Source organism: Chinchilla lanigera, unplaced genomic scaffold, assembly GCF_000276665.1.
Source record: "Chinchilla lanigera isolate Chin_1 unplaced genomic scaffold, ChiLan1.0 scaffold00002, whole genome shotgun sequence".
Classification (NCBI taxonomy): Eukaryota; Metazoa; Chordata; class Mammalia; order Rodentia; family Chinchillidae; genus Chinchilla; species Chinchilla lanigera.
The window spans coordinates 31654195-31670685 of NW_004955403.1; the positions used below are offsets into that span (position 1 = coordinate 31654195).

At 35.9% G+C, this 16491-nt stretch overlaps 1 protein-coding gene across 3 annotated transcripts in view; it reads right to left on the reverse strand.

Moving 5' to 3' along the window:
• Wdr17 (WD repeat domain 17) overlaps positions 1-4705 on the reverse strand; it is a 98928-nt gene extending 94223 nt beyond the window's left edge. For all 3 annotated transcript variants that reach the window (XM_005373521.1, XM_005373520.1, XM_005373519.1), the window contains exon 1: positions 4541-4705. The gene's annotated coding sequence lies outside the window, so the exon portion shown is untranslated. The remainder of the gene's footprint in view (positions 1-4540) is intronic.
• Positions 4706-16491: the final 11786 nt, after the last annotated feature.

A 16491-nucleotide genomic window follows, 5' to 3' on the forward strand; every position in this document is an offset into this window, starting at 1 on the left:
TGCCACCACACCCAGCCACTATTACATTTTAGAGGAGTTCATTTATTTCATCCTTTATTGCACTTGCAAGTAAAGCTTCAAAAGTAGACAAGTACATGTACATAACCAGCTCAATAAATGAGCAAGTCCAATGGCATAATATACTTCATCTCTATTTGTTTAACTCTGAGACAATCACCTGAATCCTCTTAAAAGCCAGAGTGGGGCCCTTCCTGCACTTTTTTCTGAGAAGGGTCCCTTCCTCAGAAATTCTGATTTGGTAAGGGTTTGGCCTGATAATGTCAAAGCCCAACCAACTTTCAGGAGCTACTGATATGGTTGGTCTAAAGCACATGCTAAGTAACAATGCTATAAGTGGTATCTAGTACCAAAGTGGAAGAAAGCCTGGAACATAAATGTGTCCAACATTAAAAATGTACCTAAGTGTGACAATACCTAGACTTCAGATATAACTTCTAAAGGCATGTTAAAGGCACCAAAAGGCATCAAAAAGGCAACTTCAAAAAGGTATATCCCTAATATCTACTGTAAATGTCCTGGCCTATGTACACTTATGCACCATAGAGTGCACTGGAATAAAGGATTTCTAAGGGAACAGATCGCAAATTGCAAAAAGCTTTGCAGCAAAACTTAAATTAAGGTAGTAATGAAATCAATAAATTATGTTGTGAGAAGATACTTTTAAACTAATAGTTAAGTAAACTTTATTACTATATAAAACACATGCATATTTCTTGTGTACAATTATTTTAACAATACAAAAGTGATTTAAATCTAAATTATTCAAAGTTTTGCATTAGTAACCTGAAGTATAATGAAAGAGAAAACAACATTGGTAATATATTTTATACCTTTTAGAGAGGCAGCACAATGCTGTATGTCAGAGCCTGTGGTTCTAGATGAGTTTTGCTATTCTTAACTTTGAGAAATATAATATTTATGTTTGGTGTTGTCACCTTAATAATGGTGTTACATTAACTGGTCTCTAAGGATTCTTCTAGCTTAAATTATCAAATGGCTTCTTCAAACTTGCTTTCATGTCTACCTTTAAGAAAAACACTGCATAACTCTTTTCATTAAGGGTCACTCAAAGTGCATCTTAAATTGAACAACAGTGTGTTAGCTACTTCTTATTAGCCAATGATTTATTTTTCAAGAATGCATGTGGATCTGTTCACATTAGAAAATGAAAGCCATGTTATAGTAGGTTAAACATGTGTGCCCTGTTAATAAGAATTATTTTCTACTTTCCAACTTGAAAGTGAATTTTTGTATGTGTGATATGAAATTGAACTTGTACATAATTGCAAATGATCTTTCCTGGAATACTAATACATGCTCACAACTTCAAGTGTTAAGAACTCAGAAAAAGCTCACAACGCTTAGACATAAGGAAAACTTAAACTATCATCAGTTCTCTCTTTGAGCATTTGAATTTATGAACTAAGTATTCAATATGATCTTCAATGACACATGGGAATTTATTTCAAAGTACTCAGTGTTATATCCCTCGCAATACGCGGGACTGTATTTCATGTATCTTTTGCCAGGATTTCCCTGAACATGCCAATTATCAAATATCATTAGAATAGCAAATAACATTGATGAACTATCTTCTACATTATCTTACTGTAGAAGATGTATAGTACTGTCAATTTCTATGTTATATTTCTTAAATTAGAATGCACAATTTTAGGAGATAATTAGCTTACTAAATCACACTTCATAAGCACATGTAAAGTACAAAAAAGATCTTTACCGATACATCCAAAAATTTATTTCACTCAAGTAGCTGATAATGTGACATGTGATGTCAAGCACCAGCCAGCTGTGGCTCCAAGTTTAGGTTTGTTTTGTTTTTGCAGTCTAGTCTATTATAAATATTTGAATTTCTCTTCAATTGGTCATATATTTGTTTTTCACTAAAATCTGAAGAAAACATCTTGAACTTTCTCTTTTATTATGACAGCCCATGTATTAGCATTTACACTTTTAAATCTTTCTAATAAATCATAATGGGATTTTTTTCCTTTCAACATATAAAGGCATTTTATAGCCTTCCCTACCAACTTGTATTACCAAATTTACAAGTCTTTCCTTCAAGTAAACTCAATTTAAAAAAAGTTCTATGCTATCTTTTGTTTCTCTGTACAGTAGATTCTTTGGGGAATTTCTAAAATCCTCTGTAGGTACCCATATCTAATTTCTTTCTTACAAATCTCTAAGGTACAGTCTCACCAACAGTGAGAGAATAATGACCATGTTTTTATAACAGAACAATGCCCATGATTTACTGGAGGATGGAAAGTATTAACTAACCCTTAGTTTAATACGTTTCTGGTACAAGAGAAAAGAGGAGCTTGAGTTAAATTCCATTCACTCAATATGATTTTTATAAATTTAAATTCTCTAAATAAAATCTGTTCCTGAAAACACTCTGAAAGTTATGTGGTATCACTTTTATATTTCATCCTGCTAAATGGAACAGATACATAAAAAAAATAAAATGAGATAATTCAGCAGTTGTAGAAAGCTGTAATGCTTGCATTTAATATGTATCACTATGAATGGCAGACAAATGGGTTATTCAGTAATCTGATATATTGCTACTTTTCTTGCATAATCAGATTTCACATAAATTCTGGAATATAGGAAAAAATGTGAATTTTTCAAAATTGTTGGAAGTTTCAGTTCAGTCTTCATTATAATGTTTACAAAAATAAAATGAGGTAATCTGAGGAATTTACACAACTTTTATTAATAATGGCAACCTAATCATTCATACTGAACTTTCATCCATTACAGCAAAACAAATGAACAAACAAAAAAACAAACATAAAACAGCTCTTCCTTTTCTCCAATGAATTTAAAAACGGCCACTCTTGGCTCAGGCAAAGGGTTACCAGGTAGATTTATAGCAAACAGCAATAACATACTGCTAAGCCCTATTGGTTTCTCTAGTGGGAGCAGAGGAATTTAAAAACTTAGTTTTCTAAGCTAAATTAACTTGTTACTTTCTTAAAATATTTCAATAACCAATATATAATTATAAAAAGAATAAAGAATTTTACAACTTTCAAGTACACATACATGATGTTTTCTTAAGAGGTGCCCACAATTCTTTAAACATTTCTATTAATATTAACATAGAAAAAACTCCGGTCATTATAAATAATAAAACTCAACTAGTCTTTTATTGTTCTCACCCCAGAAATGTGATTTTTGTTTGGATGAATATCCTCTGAAATGAGTAACTGCTTTATTTCAAAAAAACTTCTAGGAACTGTAATGCACTGACCTAAAACTATTATCTGTAACATTAATCTCTAAATAATCCACTTAAGCATATTATCCAAAACTGTGCTAAAATAGCTGCTTTTCATAATCATTTCATTACTATATTTAATTTTAGATCATAGAACTGGAAAGGTTGGCAGACCACTTGTCTCATACCCTTGCTTTGAAACAGGTAAGTTCTAACTGTATTCCTTTTGTTCATGCCCGGGACCCTAAGAGAATCACCAAAGGCCCGAATGCTGTTTTTCCCATGCAAGTTGTAATCATCAGCCCAACATCAGCTCCCCTCCAGGTAGTAATAAGAAAATTCACAAATCCACAAATGCATGCAACCAGATAATGTTTAAACTTTTGCTGTGTTCAAGTTTACAAAGCCTCATAAATTGATTTCCATTTATTTTGTAGTTACTGTCATCCGGCAACGATATTAGAGTATTAAAGGAGCAATGATAACGTTGTTGAGCTTCAAATTGACTACTTCGCGCCTTTTTAATAATGAACTGGGATTTGCTTTTTGGTTAGGCTTCTTTGAAGGATATTTGTCAAAGATTTAAAAATGCAATCGCTCCAAACCTCCGTTGAGGACATACATGTACAATAATTGTGACTTATTTTTAACACATGTTTTTAACTTTCATTTCAATCCATTTTTAAAAATTAATATAGCAAAGAGTCACCTCAGATTTTTTTTTGTTCCTTTTGATGTTTGTATGCAAAAATGTCTGAGTATCTGGGGGCAAGCTAAGAAAGACTATATTCTTTATGATTCATTTAACACACAATATACTTCTTCATACTCGATACCATCTTTTTCTCCCCCCACTACATTTGGTGAAAGCTTTCTTGGCGCCGCCCTGACTTCGAGACCATCTCCGAAGGTTTAAGTCAGCCGTGCCAAGTAGCTGACCCGCACAGCGCTAAGAACGCCACGCCCGGCTGCATACACACTTAACACGCAGATCCATGTTTGTGGAAGTGGCCACAGTTCACGCTCCTGAGCTAGTTCACGCACACACGCTGCGTCGTGTGAGGATCAGGCGTGACTCTGAGACGCGGGGCGAGCGCAGCCGGGCACCCCGCGTCGCGTGCGGAGCCCCGTGGGCGCACACCACGCTCGCGGGCGGTGGCCGGGGCGGTGGGACCCCCGCAACAGGAGCCACAGCCCTTCCGCGATCCCCTTCTGCTCCCCTTCTGCTCCCCCACCAGCCCGCGTCTCACAAGCGCCGGCCCGCCCGCGCCTTACCTGGGGGAGGCTCGCTGCGGACAGCGGACGGTGCTGAAGAGGGCGCGGCGGAAGAGCAGCATCGCCAGAGCGGCCGTCCGGCTCCGCCCTCCCACCCTCGCGCGCCGAGCTCCCAGGGGCGGGGCGCCCGGGCCCGCGCGTTCCCAGGGGCTGGAGGGAGCCGCTCTCCAGGCACAGCCCCGGATGCCCACGTGAGCATCTTCCTGGTCGCTGATTGGAGTGACTGGCAAGGGGAGGCGGGAATGGCTCGTGACCTATGGAGACTTGGGGTGGGAGGGTGGAATGGTTACCTGGCAACGCAGCGGCTGCTCGGAAGACGTGGTTTCCAGGAGCTGGGACGGGCTTCAGGTGCAGGGTCTGCAATGAGGTCTGAAGTTCTCACCACCTATGCTTTCTAGGAAAGTGAGGCAAATACACAATAAGTAAATCACCCTGTCTTCTCAGGATCCTAGTGTTAAACCATCTCCTGGAATGTGAATGCAGAATGCTGGCTGTCTGGCACTTACTGCCTGGCTGGGCTCAACATCTCTGAGGAAGGACTCTGTGGATGAGATTGTTTCTACTGATTGAGTTGCATTCTGACCTCACATGGGCCAGAAGTGACATTTTCCCTGTGGATTCTGGTTGAACATTATGGTTTGGTGTTGTCATTTTAGATTCTTCATACGTCTGAAACAGTCTCACTACCTACGGCCTTTATTCAATGCATTATAGAAAAATAGGATGATTTCATATACTCAAAATGTAGTGTATTAAAAACATAGAGCTTTAATTATATGCCAGACTGTAAAGAGTTTTAAATTAATGGTCTAGCTCTACTAAGGAAATTCCCAGACGTAGCTCTTAACCTCCTGTGCAATAGATTCTTTTTTTCTTTTCTTTTTTTTTTTCAACATAGTCTCTGAAGAGACCATTCCTTACCACTACATTTATCTTATTTTGTAAATTAAAATTAAAAGACGGTTCTCCTTTTTCGCTATAAACAAAGATCAATTTTTAAAATTCTGCTCCATGTATTCTAACAAAATGTCTAATAAGTACTAAACCTTGAATAAATGCTTGTTGGATGGATGAATAAATAAATTAGTATATAATCTACCAAAGTATAAACATCTACTAAAAATAATTCAATCTGTTAAATTCTAAAATAGAGTTATTTAAAAATTCTTAAAGATTATTTCAGATGACGGTGTTAGGGAGAAAGTTTTCTTCCAAGATACTCAGGGAAATTTCAATAAGAATATTATTTGAACAGGGACTTAACAGACTTAATAAACATAGAACTTCAGGGCCGGGATATAGCTTAGTGGCACAGTGCCTGACTGGCGAGTCTGAGGTCCTGAGTTCGATTCCATATATGTATGACTTCACCCAATAGAAAAGAGGAAGGAAGATACTATCCAACAGTAGCAGCGTTGCCAAAAGCACAGAGGGAGAGATATGCTATTGATTTAACTAATTTTGACTTATTTCCCTTCTCTGGAAGAGAAGCAGTGGGTATCCAAAGATAGCAAGGAGGAGAGGCGTTGAAAGATTAAACTGGAAAAATGAGAAAATGAGCTCAAGAAAGACTCAGAAGTCCATATTTAGGGTTGGCTTTAACCTTAAACCAGAGAAAATCCTCCATGTCAGTAAAATCAGAGCTTTTCCTTGAGGACAGATACATTGTACTTACAGAGAGATGGAAAATATAAGCAGTTGTCAGAAAATTCCAAGTATATGGAAAAAGATACTGAAGGTTTAAAGACAGCGAAAAAAGGGATAATGAAGAGGGAAGATTATGAGAAAGACTGGTGAAAACACACTAAATTTTCTCTCACAACTGAATATTACATTTCTGTTTTGTTTTATTTTTCTGACAAATATAGGGTGGAATTACCTTTTCTTCTTTTGTTATTGAATTACCTTCTTATTTCACCCAAATGTAACTTATCTAACACATAAATACAAGATCTTCTAAATTTGTCCTGTTTGCTATCATTTAAAAAAATTTTATGTGTTGTAATGTGTAAGTACATTTCAATTGACACAGTTTTTCATACTAGAAATATAAACTGTATCACTTTAGTTATTTATGTATTGATGATAATTTACATAGGTAGACTTCCCCTTACTAAAAAACAGGGCATGCTCTTTTTTGCATTTCAGATTACGAGGTGAAATTGTTGAGTCATGATACATAATATCTTCAACTATAGTCACTATTATCAAATTGATTTCCATTTATACTGGATTAAGCTGTGTGTGATGGTTTTCTATACCCTAACCAACATTATATTTTCATAGTTTTTCCGATATGATACCTGGAAAATAACATCTACACATGATTTAAATTTATATTTCCACACCATTTTGTGTCTAAAAATTGATTGTTCTTTTCTTTTTATTATTTTTATTTAAATATCCTTATTAATTTGCAGTTCTCTAAATGTCCAGATGGTTAATCTTGGTTAGATGAACCCATTGTAAATCTCTCTAACTCAATTGTAAATAATTCACAATTATTATTCATTTGAATATTGATTCTACTTTACATTAGAGTTGTTAATTAGAGTTGTTAACTGTATCTGTCATGCATTAGAGTTGTTAACTGTATCTGTCATGTATTTATCACTAGTCTTTTCATACTTTAACCTCTGAAATCTCTGTGTCTTCTGTATGACTCATTAGGTGATATATTTCAATTTTGGGAACTATTTTCTTTGAATAGTTTCAAAGTGATAATTATTGTACCTGCCCATCCTTATCACCTTTAGATTTCATGCCACAGCATATCTAACTGTTATGTAGTCTTACCTACTAAAGATATGTCATTCAGTGGATTTATGACTTTGACTCATTGAATTCACAAATGTATTCACCAAGTCTTTGAAAAAAATCTAACAGCATTAATATTCAAATTATCAAACTTGTGATTCTCCAGCCTGCCTAAAGTGTTGGCTTATCACTAGAAAAAATGTATTCATATATTCACATAATATTACATATAGATTGAGAGGATTCACAGCCTAAAATTTCCTCAAAGACATGGGACCCTAATTTACAAATCCCTGCTGTGTTGGTCCATGTTTCTGTGGCACATTTATCTTTGTCCAGCTAGAAATACCTTGCCTTTCTTAAAATGTCCATTCTCACAAACTGAGTTTCAAGCTATTTCACTCTTTTCATTTTTTTCTTTCACTTACCTTGGTAGTTCCTTAATATCTTTTTCTAGTTCAATTTGTTTTATGTATAATAAAAAAAAGAGCATGGTGTTATCATTCAATACTATCTCATAGCTGTACTGGCTTAAGAGAAACAGTGCACTTTTCAGGAATTTTGCAATCCATTGTTAAACACAGCTGTCATGAAAATTAAATTACATAAATTTAGAATTAGATAAATTAAATAAAAGTGATAAATACTCAAAAACATATCAATTAATTACTTCTCAATATTTTTCTCTTATCTAGTACTCAAGGTTACTTACGTAGGTATTACAATATATAGTAGAAGTAGTACATGATACTATGCATTTCTCTCTCATGTGTTCGGTGGTGTCACACTGGTACCTTGAAACTGGGGGTGGGGTGTAATTTTCACCTTGAAAATCAGCTCATTGGTTTATGGTTTATGGTTCTGCTGAATGTCTAGTCTAAGCTGTTCAATAATCTGGTTACAAGTAAAATGTAGTTATTTAAATGAATTAAAATGAAACAGAATTTAAAATTTAGCCCCTGAGTCACAGTAGCCACATTCCAAGTAATCAATAACAATATTTGGCTAAGTGGTTATTTTATTAAAAAGGATAGTGAAGGAACACTTCCAGTACCACTAAAGTTGTACCACTAAAGTGCCACTTTTCAAGAGTCAGAAAACATTTTCTGTGAAGCTCTAAAAAGCAAATACTTTCAGCTTTGCAAGCCATTTGGTCTCTGTCACAACCACTAATTCTATTGTGACAGACACTCTCTAGTGTGCAAGCCATAGTAGACAACATATAAATTAGTGAATGGGACTATATTTCAAAAAACTTTGTTTATAAAATCATGAGTTAAGTCAAATTTGACCTATTGTCTATAGTTTATAAAATGGGTATAAATTTAAGAAAATGATCAAGAAAATATTAATGCAATTTAAGTTTTAAAATGTGTTACAACTGTTGTGCTATAAATAGCACAAAAATTGAGAAACTATTATTCTAATAGCCCAAGATTATTTGTTATTTAATTCTGCATAGGGGTTGCTCAAGTGATCAAGTGAATTCTCTATATATGCCTTCAGTTTTAAAATTTTGTCTCATTCATGTGAAACAAAACTATCAGTCAGAGTTATTATCAGTGCTGTACTCATTTGCAACCATACATTATCTCCACAGGTACAAAAATTGGGCAAAACTGAATAAAAGCTGTTATGATTTAAAGCTAAAATGTCTGCCAAATATCCCGTGTCTAGAGGTGGTGCTTTCAAAAGGCAGTTGGATCCTGAGGACCCCAACTTCAACTGTAGAGTAAGCCACTGATACAAGCAGTAATCTAATAGCATTACAGAGAGGTGATGGAATGTCGCAGGTAGGGTGTTGTGGAAGGGCATGGGATGGGGGCATAACCTTGGGGATTATCTTGTCCCTGGCTTTTTCCACTCAGGCTCTTTCTCTCTCTTTCTGCTTCTCAGCTGCCATGGGGTGGACAGCTTTCCTTTGCTACACTTTCCACCATGATATTTCTGTATTGCCTCTGGTGTTAACCCTTCTCTAGGATGTCAAAGCCTATCTAAGAGATACAGATTCTTCTTACATATTGTTAAAGGTGTAACAGCGGACCTTTCACAATAGTGAAATTTATTATTCCTATTTATTTGGCCCGGCATCTGATCATATACTCTTAATTTGACCATGTTCATCTTATATGATAGCTTTTTAGTTTATTATACCCCAGATAGAATTTTTTGGTGTAAGTGCATTTAATTTATATCTAAAATAGTCATTATAGTCCCTTAGATCTAAAATTCTCCAATATGAGCTTTCATTCTCTGAGTGTATGTGTCACTGTGTTTCAATAAACTTTACCAAAGCCTTATAATTGAAAAAGTAAATACAATATACTGACACAGTACAACAGACCAAACCCTGGTAAAACTAAAGTTCAGATTTCTGTCTAGAAATGACTATGGTCATTTTGTCAGGAAAACAAAATAAGATATTGTTGCTATGAATGGGAGTCCCTCATGGAGCAATTTGCCAAAAATATTTCAGGAGACTTTGGGTTCCTAATGGCTTTGTATTTTAAAGTTCACTATTAACAGTTAATTCACAGTTTAAATTATTTGTGACAAGTTGAAAGGTTAGTTTTTCACCTGCTTTTAAAACCCTATGATCATAAATCATAAGTAAAAATCTAGCCATCATCAAATTTTTTTCAGAGCATGGCTCAATTCTCTTTGATTATGCTTTGTGAAAGCAAATATAAAATTAAACCTCAGAGGATTTCTTCTGTGTTACTATTGTATTACCAGTACACAGAAACATTGCCAAAGAGAATGAGAGAGAGAGAGAGAGAGAGAGAGAGAGAGAGAGAGAGAATCTATAAAATTAGGAAAGTAATACATTACACTATGTTTTTCTTGATGACAGGGATGAATTGATGGATTTTATTACCTAGAAATTGCTCAAAGGAGCACAACAGGATAAATTAAGAAAAAACTTCACCTTTTTTTTCTTTTTGTATGTTGTTCTCCACACTATCTGGTTCCTATCACGATAACCCCATCAGTTCTTTGTTGTTGTTTTTAAGGGAAGAAAGAAAAATAAGGATGTGATCCAAATTCTCTGCTAAAGATTGAAAAAGTAAATACACTGTACTGACACAGTACAAGAGAAAATTTAAATTAGTTTTTCCTCAACAGGACGTTGGGGGCTAAGTAAGAATATAAACAGATCATTCAGTAAATATCAATATTGGTCACTGGCAAATTATTTTCTTAAATTAAACTTAAAAGTTTTAACTTTACACTTGATAAGTTACTAAAGACAGTGTTGTAGTTCACTTTTCAAGGCTTTGCACTGAATAATGTTTTACTATTAGGTTAAAGGTTAGAGGTTGATCAAGAGACAAGATCCTTAGGATTTCACTTATAAATATTCTATAACTCATTTTTTTTTTTTGCTAGGACATTTTAATATAGTGTAGAGTTCCTTGAGACACCCAGTGGATCAGTGTCTGCTCAGGTTTACTCAGGTGTGGAAGAAGATTGCTAACTCCCAGGAGTTAGAATATCTTTTTTTGGTTTTTTGGGGAGGGTTGTTTTGGACACAAAGTTGTCTGATATAGCACATAGTACATATTTTCCCCTTTTTGCATTTTTAAATTTTATTGGTAAATTTTCGATATACATAATGATCACATCCATCATAGGGCATTTGTACATGTACATAATACATCTTGACTTTTTTATTTCCCATTCCCCTACCCTCCCTTTAACCCCTCTTCCCCTCCTTATTTACAGAAGCTCTGTTTCCAAATTTTTTCTTCTATTCTTTTTTCTTATCCCTTCTTTCCTTCCCCCCAGCCCCTCCCTTGCTCCCCTTCTCACTTGAATATTTTCTTCCCATTTCCCAATATCTTTTATACATTTTTGTCCTTATTTATACTTTCAGTTTTTCACAATAAAAATGCAATATTTACACATGAGTCTGATTTATTCATTTAAGAGTGTAGTCGCAGGTGCATCTGTTTACCTAGAAATGTCTCAAAATTATCCTTCTTTATGGTAGAGTAATGAGTAATCCATTATATAAAAAATCCCCACATTTTCTTTGTCCCATTCATCAGTTGATGGGCATTTGGACTGTTTCCAAGATTTAGCTATTAAAAACTATACCACTATAAACAGGGTTGTGCAACATAGCTTTGGTATGATGCTTTTAATTCTTTTAGAAAGGTACCAAAAAGGGGAATAGCTGAGTCAAATGAAACCTCTAGTTTTAGTTTATTTGAGGAAGGTCCCTACTGATTGTCACATGGTTACACCAGTCTACACTTCCACCAATAGTGAAAAAGGGTTCTATTTTCCCCACTGCCCCAACAGAATTTGTTATTGGTTGATTTCTTGATAACAGCCATTCTTTCTGGAGTGAGATGGAACCTCAGCTTTGTTTTAATTTGCCTCTCTTGCATTACCAGTGATGTTGGATATTTTTTCACATATTTATTTGCTGTTTCTACTTCTTCATCTGAGAACCTAGTATTCATCTCAGATGACCATTTTTTGATTGTGTCTTTAAATTTTGGGGGTCTGATTATTTTGAATTCTTTATATATTTTAGATATTAGTCCTTCATCTGAGAAACAGCCGTTCCAAAAATTTGGAATAGCGAAACTTTTTCCTACTCTGTGGATTGTCTTTTCACTCCTCACCACTCTGTTGATGGTTTGTTTTGCTATACAAAAGAACATCTTGAACACAGGATTGTTGCCAATTTGAGCAGAGATGGATCTTATGGGGAAAACAAGGAAGCTCCCTAGGGGAACATCAGATAATAGTTAATAATTCAGCCAAACTGTCACCACGCCTTGCTAAGCTGAAACAAACCTCTGTACTCAGCGCAATAATATGGCTTGGTTGTTCCTCAATATATTTGGGAGTCTGAGTTAGTTTGGGGCTTCATTTTAGTGAAGTCTCCTGACCCTCTGCAAAGATATTGTCTATCTCTTAAGTCTCCATTCACCTTTCTATCAGGGTTTGCTGGCCCAAACACAGCAGTGTAGTTGTTTCTATTATACAAAAATAACTTTCATTATAGTTAATAAAAAGTATGTTGAAACTTTGAGAGACTACTTATTTAATCATTATGTCATTTCCTCAATTATAAATAATTTATACATATATGAGGGAATTAGTCAGGTGTATCTCAAAGGAAGATGCAAAACCTTGCAAATTTATATGGCATTTAAGGTAATACTATATTTAAAATGGAGCAAAAGAATTTTTATTTTGTTTGGATGTTTTGCTTGATTTTTTTAAAAAAGAGTCAAATCTTTACCAGACAGGACTGAATTTACATTTTTGTCAGTTGCCTAGAGTTTGAGAGACGGAAACAAGCTTAAAGATAATGGGTAAACTAAAATAAGAAAAACAAAATTGTTCCCCATAGTTGATGTATACTATTCCGTTGTCTTTCCAACCAGTTATGTGGATGATATAATAGCTTTGGACACATAGCACGCTCACTGAAGTGGCACATATGTAGAATTTAAATTGTATTTATTTGTTCCTGATGAAAATCGTGTAGAGGTTCACTGGGAGAAGAGTTAATTTCAAGTTATAAAAAGAGTAATAGCCTATGAAGCTTAGTTTAAATACCATATGGACATGATTGTAAACTACAACCTTCTAATACCTCTCAAGATATTAAAAGAGGATTTTAATATGTTTATTCATAGCAACAATTTCAAAATCTTTTTTGTCAAACTTAAAGTGATTTCTGGGGAAGGAAGTAGGCAAAACCAGAAAGGAGTGCACTATGATTATTTTCTATTTAATGAGAAAAGTATTAAACTCTTAAGAGCTAAGAAGATGCTTAGTTAAGGTAAGGAGTCTTAAAAAGTAAGATTTTGAAAATATCAGAAATAAAGTATAAATTGCATAAACTGGACAATCTTAACCTTCTAATGATTATTTTTAAGTGCAAAACAATTTTAAACCACCACTAGATGACACTATTGTATCCTCAGTTGAATTAGCATGGGTGAATATATAGGAATCCATGTTTGTCAGGCCAGGCTTAATTTCTAATCCCTTTATTTGATCCTATTTGCTTGTTCATGAAATGTCATTCAGACCAGTAATCAGTTATAACTTATTATTTTTCCAGTCCTGAAATGATACAGTGATTATTACAGCTGTTATTCTACACTGTTATTTGGCACCAAACCAATGAAATCCAAGCCTCACCCTTCCACCCGCCTAGAGGTCATCTTACTTGACACTGTGTGTGTCTATGGAGGAGTACATTGTGATTATGTCCCTGCTGGCAGTTCTTCTCCCGTTCCTTGCCACTCCTCTGTGGTCACTGGTTTAAAAGCGTAGCATGGTGCGTCTTGTAGGATGGTGTGTGCTCCTTCTCTGGAAGCAGCAGCAGGAGTAGGAAGATGGAGCAGCCACAGTGCTTTTGGCTTTTCTTTCCCTTCACAGTGCACATCAGTACCTGTTAGTGAAACGTTCTGCAGGACTCATGTGACAAAGCAATTATCACATAGGAAAGAAGCAGCTTTAAATTAAATGCTAAATATGATTTTCATTATCATCCAAAGGCAAAACCCTAGAATTTAAAAATTTTATTCTCTTAGTGTCGTAGATAAGCAAATTAGGTACAAGATGGCAGGCAGCTGGAGAGACACTGGGCCCAAGATACAGTCAAGATGACCAAGCCTTGGTCAAATAAGCAAGAACCAGAAGTCAATAGCTAAGAAGAATAAAATGGGCAATGAAGTCCAGGGGTGTAATAAGCCAGGTAGCAAACAAGATGATGAATGACCACTGTGACAACTTCTGACATATTTGTCCAGAAAACCTTTCTTCTCTTTCACTTTGTTCTTTTAATGAATCACTGGGATAGGACGGAGAGGTATACCTGCTGCATGCCTCAGCTGCCCATTTCTAGCTTAAGTAAGCTTGTTTTAGTCCTATACATTGGCCTTAGCTTGAGTTAGAGTGATTTTAGCCCTAATCATTTTTTGGTATAGAAATTCCTAGACAGTGTCCTCGTAGCAACCCTCTTTTGGGTCCCCTCCTAATTGTTGGGAGCTACTTCTATCTTCTTAATAAACATGCCTTCTGTCTACCACCTTTGTCCTCAGCTTCATTCTTTGTCTTTATGAGGCAAGGAGCCAGGTTATACTGTTCCATTTCTTGAACTCCAACATGGGTATATGAGGCAGTAAGACCCCATTTGGGGAGCTTTTCATTTTTCCCATAAAATATGCCCTTTCCTTGCAGACATATTATCTTTGCTCACCATGAGTATTTTTTAAAAAGTATAATTTACTTTTGGGGACAAAATGACCATTTTCATTCTTTGTTGATGGCAACAATCAATTTCAGAACACATTTTCTGTTTCCATAGCATAGGGGAAAAATTGTAAAAGCTCAAATCAACTCATTGCTCTACTAGACCTGCTTACAGATTTATCATTAAAACTCACCTCACTCTGACCTCTATACGGTAAAGAAACAATAGAGCTGCAGAAACAGCAGAGCTGCCTGGGATGAAACAAAAGAGGGTTCCAGAGTAGGTTCCAGGGAAGCACCACATGGGAAAAACAGGTAGTAGCAGTGGCCAGTCTAGTTTGCCACTTCCCAGGGCACTCCAGCTGGTGACCACTTGCGCTGGCAGTATGAGGAGTGGGGAACATCTTGAAGCCTAACCTTGGCCATCAGTACTTACACAGTAATTAGTACTTAGTACTTAGTGCTTACATCAGTACTTAGCTTTTGTTGCTCTTTACATTTACCAGGGGAAACTTAATGTCTACTTTGAATTCCCTCACTCCCTTGGAATGTATTCTTAAGAACTGAGATTTTTTAAATCCCCAGACTTTAGAGGAGTGCCGTTTAATCTTTTTCTGCATCTTTGCATAGTGTGAGTACCCCCTGGATGGGAAAAATTGGAGACTAGAAGAAGTACTAATTATAATACTATTTAATTAGATTGTTTTGTAAAAGAGAAGGGAAATGGTTTGAAGTTTTCTATATGCATGCATTCTTTGCACTGAGAGATGACCCTGGACTATGTCTAAATTTGGGTATAGTCTGGGGAGAATTGTCTTCCCAGCACAACAGAAAAACTGATGCTCTAGCAGAGTCCATCTGTTCACCTTATCTTGAACCCCCTCTACTTTACTGAACCAAATATCCAAAGGGTTATGTGCCCTCCTGGAAGTGGGAGGAGAATGTAGCTTTATGTGAGCCCATGTGTCATTCTCCCTGAGTTAACATAGATTATACAAGACTTAAGAACATTTCCTGATGTTCCTGGTCAATATATTTAAGTTTTCAGAGTTCTGACACAGTGTTTTGAATTAGTACAGAAGGTTGTAAGACTTCTTTCAAGTCAGACACTATCCACCAGTGATAGCAAGGTTGTTATTGAAATCTCTATAATTTTTGAAAATAATCAAAATTTTATCAACTATAAAAGGCTAGACAAGTGAGGGGAGAATGAAGAGCACTTCATTATACCTAAGTAGGCTGTTCCCAAAGAGGATCCCCAATGGATACCTGATACTGAGGAAGGTGACTGGGCATGAGGACATTTCCAGGGTTGCATTTCTGAGAGTTTAAAAATGAGGTCAAAACCCATCAATTACTCCAAGCAATCAACTATTAATCAGAGAAGCAAGAGAAACCATTTGGCATTTCTAGAGCCCCTCAAGGAAGCTCTAACTAAATATACATCGCTATTTCTTGATTCAGTAGAAGAACGAGCAATCCTTAAAGATAACTTTATTACTCATTCAGCCTCTGATATAAGAAGAAATTACAGATAATGACTTTTGTCACTGATAGTTCACTGGACATCTCAGTAACAGTCATCACTTTGATCTTCTACAATTGAGACTAGGCTGAGGCCTAGGAAAGGGAGAAAAGAAACGAGGAAAAATCATATGGTCTTGTAGCTGTCCTCCCGTTATGATTGATTCAATATGTCAAACTTAGAAGCTTAACTAAATAACTCAGCAGGGAGCCAAATAGCTCACTTTGTAAACATCCTGAGCCTGTACAAGAGGAATGCATAGAGATAGTGTGGGTGCTACACTTGCCCAAGAGGTGGTAGCCCACATACAATGTAAGGGAAGAAAAGAGGCTTGCCCTCCCTCTTTGCTCTTGCTGCTCTTGCTGTCTTCTGCTGCTTTGAAGTATTGCCCCGCATCCAAGACACCCTGCCTTGGAGCTAGCTGATTACTGACTGAAAC